The sequence below is a fragment of the Panulirus ornatus genome, chromosome 53, assembly GCF_036320965.1.
Source record: "Panulirus ornatus isolate Po-2019 chromosome 53, ASM3632096v1, whole genome shotgun sequence".
NCBI classification, from domain to species: domain Eukaryota; kingdom Metazoa; phylum Arthropoda; class Malacostraca; order Decapoda; family Palinuridae; genus Panulirus; species Panulirus ornatus.
This window is the reverse complement of record NC_092276.1, coordinates 11,399,104-11,405,744: the sequence shown is the minus strand read 5'-3', so window position 1 is coordinate 11,405,744 and position 6,641 is coordinate 11,399,104.

Below are 6,641 nucleotides of genomic sequence, written 5' to 3'. Positions count from 1 at the left end.
CCCGTGGACACATAGGAATATATATATATATATATATATATATATATATATATATATATATATATATATATATATATATATATATATATATATATATTCCATTCGCCTTAACCCTCCCTTTTTTCTGCAGTGGTATATGGAGGTTTCAAGCCGAAGCATTTCATGGAGTGAAACAATGGTTTGAAATGACCCTTTGTCCCTGAGCTTCCACCATCAAAAAATGACAGAAAAAAAAAGAGAAAGAAAAAAAGAACCGATTCTCGCCACGGTTGAGGGCGATATTGGCTTACAACACAGGCTAATCCCGACCCCGTCGCCAATCGTGGGTACAGTGTGAAACTTTAGAAGGCATTGGTCGCTGTTCAGACGGGAGGAGAGGATTTTTGAGAGTCCTATGGTGCCAAATGCTGGTCAGAGGACACAGTACACTCTCTTTGCAAGAGTGAAAGCCCGGGTCAAGGTGATGGATACAGTAGTAATGGCTGGCGAAGATAATGATCAAATGTGAAGAGCCAAATTTGGATTTATTCTCTGATATAATCTACAAGATTGATGAAAGGTGAGAGATTGATATTTTCCTTCGTTTCGAGTCTAGATTTCTTCCCTTAGCCAACTTATATGTGCGTTCCTCCTTTTTGTAATCGTATATAACAAAATCACTACATGATCAATAATAACAGGATTATATATAAAGTTCTTCACTTCCATGTTAGTTTGCATTTGTCCCCTCGAATAGAAAGAGCTGTTCTAAGAAAAAAAGAGAAAATGTAGAATCAAACACAGCCATCTGAATTTCCTCGGATCTTCGTAAGATTCCAAAAATCTTATACCTATCCATACAAATAGAGAATAAAATCAAACAGAGCCTTGATGCTCTTTATCTAAGATAGTTTCTCATGAAACACGTTTTCTCTGGTGTCACGAAAAGGTTCTCTACACGTTCTCCTTTACAAGTTACGAGCTTGCCGACGAGATGGCGCGAGCGTCAATTTTTGACACCCGTTATTAAAAAAAACGCAGGTAATCAGTCACAGTTACACTTCTTGGTCGAGAATTGGATTTATCTTCATCCAGATCACTGGTGCCTTATGGATGTAGCCAGCGTGTCTATGCTTACAATTTTTTTTTCTTTTTCTCACTTTTAAGCAGTGATGCTTTAGTGTGACGCTGTGATAAACCACTGGACATATTACAGTGGCTGATAATCTTAAAGGAACACCATCTAATGTATTGACTCGGAAAAAGACGCGAAATCCACTAAGTATATTACAGTGGTTGATAATCCTAAAGGAACATCTTGCGTACTGACATTTCAAAAGACGTGAAAACCACTGGACATATTACAGTGGCTGACAATCCTAAAGGAACAATGGAACATCTCGTGTATTGACACTGAAAAAGACGTGAAATCCACTAGACATATTACACTGGCTGATAATCCTAAAGAAAAACTAGAACATCTTGTGTACTGACATCTTTAAAGAAAACTGTAAACATTCAGTTCGTGAGGCTGTGAGGATGACATACACAATCAGAGGCAGCAAATAGAGGCTAATAATCATAGTGATTATCATTTTTGCATAATGATGCTATGTACCGAAGATGCAGGAGTGTGTGTGTGTGTGTGTGTGTGTGTGTGTGTGTGTGTGTGTGTGTGTGTGTGTGTGTGTGTGTGTGTGTGTGTGTGTGTGTGTGTGTGTGTGTGTGTGTGCGTCTGTGTGTGTGTGTGTGTGTGTGTGTGTGTGTGTGTGTGTGTTACAGGGTTTCACAGCTTCGTATAATACCTCCAGTCTGTTGTTTTTAACTACTAATGCTAAAAAAAACACCTCGCCGAGTTACGACACCATGAACAAAGCAGTGCCTGCCAAACTGGCTGCGAACTCCCCTCCTCGCGAACGCATCTGGAGAGACGGGGGGGAGGAAAATTCATCCTCCAAATGGCCCATAATTTGACATCATCTACTCGCACCTTCTTTCTTTTTGGGGAAAGGGAGGGTGTAGCCCTTGGCTTTATACCACTCCAGTGAGAAGGAGGAGGAGGAGGAGGAGGAGGAGGAGGAGGAGGAGTTGTCCGGCACTAACCTGAGGTAGACCTGCTGGAGGTGGCTGCTCTTGGAGACCCAGGAGTGCCATTCAGGCGCCCTGGTACTACGACTCGTAGCGCGTGGCGTGCCAGCATCCAGGACACGGGTAGTGACGCCCGGGACGACTTGACGTGCCACTTGGGTGTCTTATGCATCCTCTGGGACTTACACTTGATGCCCTGATACACCAGAAAGGCCATCCACGACACACAAAGTGAGGCCCCAGGACACTCGAAGTAAGAAAGCCCAGGACACTCGAAGTGAGAACCCTCGACACTCGAAGTAAGGCCCAGGACACTCGAAGTGAGGCCAAGGACACTCGAAGTGAGGCCAAGGATACTCGAAGTGAGGCCAAGGATACTCGGAGTGAGGCCAAGGACACTCGAAGTGAGGCCAAGGACACTCGAGGTGAGGCCTAGGATACTCGGAGAGGCCAAGGATACTCGAAGTGAGGCCAAGGACACTCGAGGTGAGGCCTAGGATACTCGGAGAGGCCAAAGATACTCGCAGTGAGGCCAAGGATACTCGAAGTGAGGCCAAGGATACTCGAAGTGAGGCCCAGGACACTCAGAGTGAGGCCAAGGACACTCGAAGTGAGGCCAAGGATACTCGAAGTGAGGTCCAGGATACTCGAAGTGAGGCCAAGGATACTCGAAGTGAGGTCCAGGATACTCGAAGTGAGGCCAAGGACACTCGAAGTGAGGCCTAGGATACTCGAAGTGAGGCCCAGGATACTCGAAGTGAGGCCTAGGACACTCAGAGTGAGGCCAAGGACACTCGAAGTAAGGCCAAGGATACTCGAAGTGAGGTCCAGGATACTCGAAGTGACGCCAAGGATACTCGAAGTGAGGTCCAGGATACTCGAAGTGAGGCCAAGGACACTCGAAGTGAAGCCTAAGATACTCGAAGTGAGGCCCAGGATACTCGAAGTGAGGCCTAGGATACTCGAAGTGAGGCCCAGGACACCTGTCGTGTCGTTCGAGACATGGAGACCTGCCTGCGGCGTAGGATGGGGCCTGGGAGACTCGTGGGGCTGCAGGAGATGCAGGGAGACACATGCATTGCCCCTTGTGGCACAAGAGAACATATAACTGTCGTCTGATGCAGATGGAGTGGTCGGCAGACTTCGCAGCCTGTGCTGCTGTTGATGCTCCAAACAGCCATTACAAGGGGGGATGGATGAGGGGAGGAAGAGGGGTCCTTTACTGATGTTTTAGACAGTCATTTTGGGCCCCCTCCCCCTTCAGTAGCCCTAAGCCTGGAGTGTTAGGGGCCGTGCCCTTCACAGCCCTTCTGGAGCGTCAAGCAAGGATGGAAACAACCCTCAATAGGTGCTTCGGAGGACTACACTGGAATCCCTTATTCGCCTTCAGCTCGATATATAACTAGAGCCCTCTGCCCCACGTCACTAGTGCGTTAGCCATCGAAAATGGTGGGCCCCTCGCATATTTTTCACCACTGTGTTTGTTCTACCCCCGCAAGGGCTAGAACTCCGTAGAAAACAGGATGAGAAATCACCTCTTTTCGTTTGTCAGGCCGAAATTAAAAACCTTACTTTCGCCTTCCACCCACTTCAGCGAGGTACACACACTTGACAGCTCGCATCTTTTTCATTACCCCTTCCTATTTGCTATATATGTCGCTAGATTATTCTCCTATTCTTTCTCTTTCCCTTCGTCCTTCATCCTTTATCTATTCCTTAACCACAACTGCCACAACATGGTCAATCTAAGATGTATTTAGCAAACGTCCCTCCTAAAGTGTTCCTTGTCTTAATGACGTGTTAATCAGACCTATGGGATTAACATCTTTATCAGGGTGATCTAACGCTGTGGTGTATCGGTCATTAAGGCATGACTTTATAACACTGTTCTTACTCTGGGCGAAAAAAGTCGTAAAAATAATACCCACTTGTACTGTTATTAGTCATAATTTTTCATATGTTTCCTAAAAACGTTTGGGGAAACTGTAAGTGCCAGGCAATTAAGGGCGGGGTTAATTGCCCGTGACGTATCGCTCGTTTGAACGTTTACATGAAGGGTAGTTGTTGGGCAATGTATTTCAAGGTGGTTTTGTAATGCAACATCAATACTTGTCCTGGTTGTTATCAAACCGTTCTTGTCGTTGTTAGATCCAGTCAAGAGACTTGATTTCCCCGGAGAACTCAGTGCCTCCAGTTAATTCATTTCTCTTCCTGATTATCCCAAGGACTTGTTTTCGAGAGAGAGAGAGAGAGAGAGAGAGAGAGAGAGAGAGAGAGAGAGAGAGAGAGAGAGAGAGAGAGAGAGCTCCTGGTGTCATGCAGGATCTATTCCCTCATTCTCCTGTAGCTTTAGTAATGCGCTTCTATCCAGCAGCAGGGGAATGCAGACTCCTTTGGAGAGAGAATTACTTTGATGAGACTTTACTCCCAGTGATCCTGCCAACGGTGAATTTTTCACTTGCAGTGTAACTTCGGGAAACACCTCTACAGTGAAAGTATATATATATATATATATTGGAAAGGATCACAATTTTGCTCGTGATCAAGATATTCCTCTGAGTCCACTGGGAAAATGAAACACGAAAAGTTCCCAAGTGCACTTTCGTGTAATAATCACATCATCAGGGGAGACACAAGAGAGGAATATAACAGTCAATTGATATACATCGAAGAGACGAAGCTAGGACGCCATAGGTATATATATATATATATATATATCTTTTTTCTTTCATACTATTCGCCATTTCCCGCGTTAGCAAGGTAGCGTTAAGAACAGAGGACTGGGCCTCTGAGAGAATATCCTCACCTGGCCTCGTTCTCTGTTCCTTCTTTTGGAAAATTAAAAAAAAAAAAAATGAAGAGGGGAGGATTTCCAGCCCCCCGCTCCCTTCCCTTTTAGTCGCCTTCTACGACACGCAGGGAATACGTGGGAAGTATTCTTTCTCCCCATCACCAGGGATAAATACAAGAACATGTATGATAAAATAAATCAAATTACTCCATATAATCTACCAAAAATTAGTTTAGCATTACTTGTCAATAATTTGTTTCCATTACAATATATTTTTGATAATTCTTAGGAGCTTCACAAATTTAGGGGAGTTACTGTACTGCATCAAAATGACTTCATATTAACAAAAACATGAATATATATATATATATATATATATATATATATATATATATATATATATATCTATATATATATATATATATATATATATATATATATATATATATATATATATATATATATATATATATATATATATATATATATAATCCCTGGCCCTTCCTATGTAAAACGGAAAAGCACGTTCTTACGTTTATATTAAGCCACCCCACCACTGGCAAGGAAAGTGCAGCTACGTATAATTCCCCACTTAGAGCAATTCTTACGTCGGGGGGAAGGGGGGAAATTTGGTACACGGGGGGAAAAAAATAAACATCCCTCCATGTGTTGCTCTTTCTCTGAGATTTAAGGTCGCATTTTTTTCCCCACACGCACCCATGACGCTTTTTTTCCCCCCCCCACCTTTAAGATCGAGGGAATTTAATGCTGCACGTGTCGTCTGCAGTGAGGTTTGGATATCCCCTTCTCCATAGCTATGACTTATGTTTATAGCGTCTATACAATTCTTCTTTCTACCTACTTTTGGGTCACCTTCTATTTTTCAAGATCCAGTTCAGGCAAATCAGTGAGGCTTGAAACTTGATGGAAGTCCAGTTAAGTGCCAGATATGAGCCAGGTGGTTTAAAGGATCTTAAATATCAATGATTAGATGGAGGTTTGGATACCTTTTTTCTTATTTTTTTTCTCTATGGAGGATGAATTCAAAGCGGTCGACTCTTTAACGCCGTGCAGAAAGCGGGATTAACAATTTACAAAGGAACTCTTCTTTTTTTTAGTCCTTTTGAGAGAGAGAGAGAGAGAGAGAGAGAGAGAGAGAGAGAGAGAGAGAGAGAGAGAGAGAGAGAGAGAGAGAGAGAGAGAGAGAGAGCACTGTTAAGCTAAAGCTAAATATATATATATATATACATATATATATATATATATATATATATATATATATATATATATATATATATATATATATATATATATATATATATATATATATTTGTATATATATACATTTTTCATATGTATATATATGTATGTGTGTGTGTGTGTGTATATGTGCGTGTGTGTGTGTATGTGTGTGTATGTGTATATATATATATATGTATATTATCCCTGGGGATAGGGGTGAAAGAATACTTCCCACGCATTCCTCGCGTGTCGTAGAAAGCGACTAGAGGGGACGGGAGCGGGGGGCCAGAAATCCTCCCCTCCTTGTATTTTTTTAACTTTCTAAAATGGGAAACAGAAGAAGGAGTCACGCGGGGAGTGCTCATACTCCTCGAAGGCTCAGATTGGGGTGCCTAAATGTGTGTGGATGTAACCAAGATGTGAAAAAAGGAGAGATAGGTAGTATGTTTGAGGAAAGGAACCTGGATGTTTTGGCTCTGAGTGAAACGAAGCTCAAGGATGAAGGGGAAGAGTGGTTTGGGAATGTCTTGGGAGTAAAGTC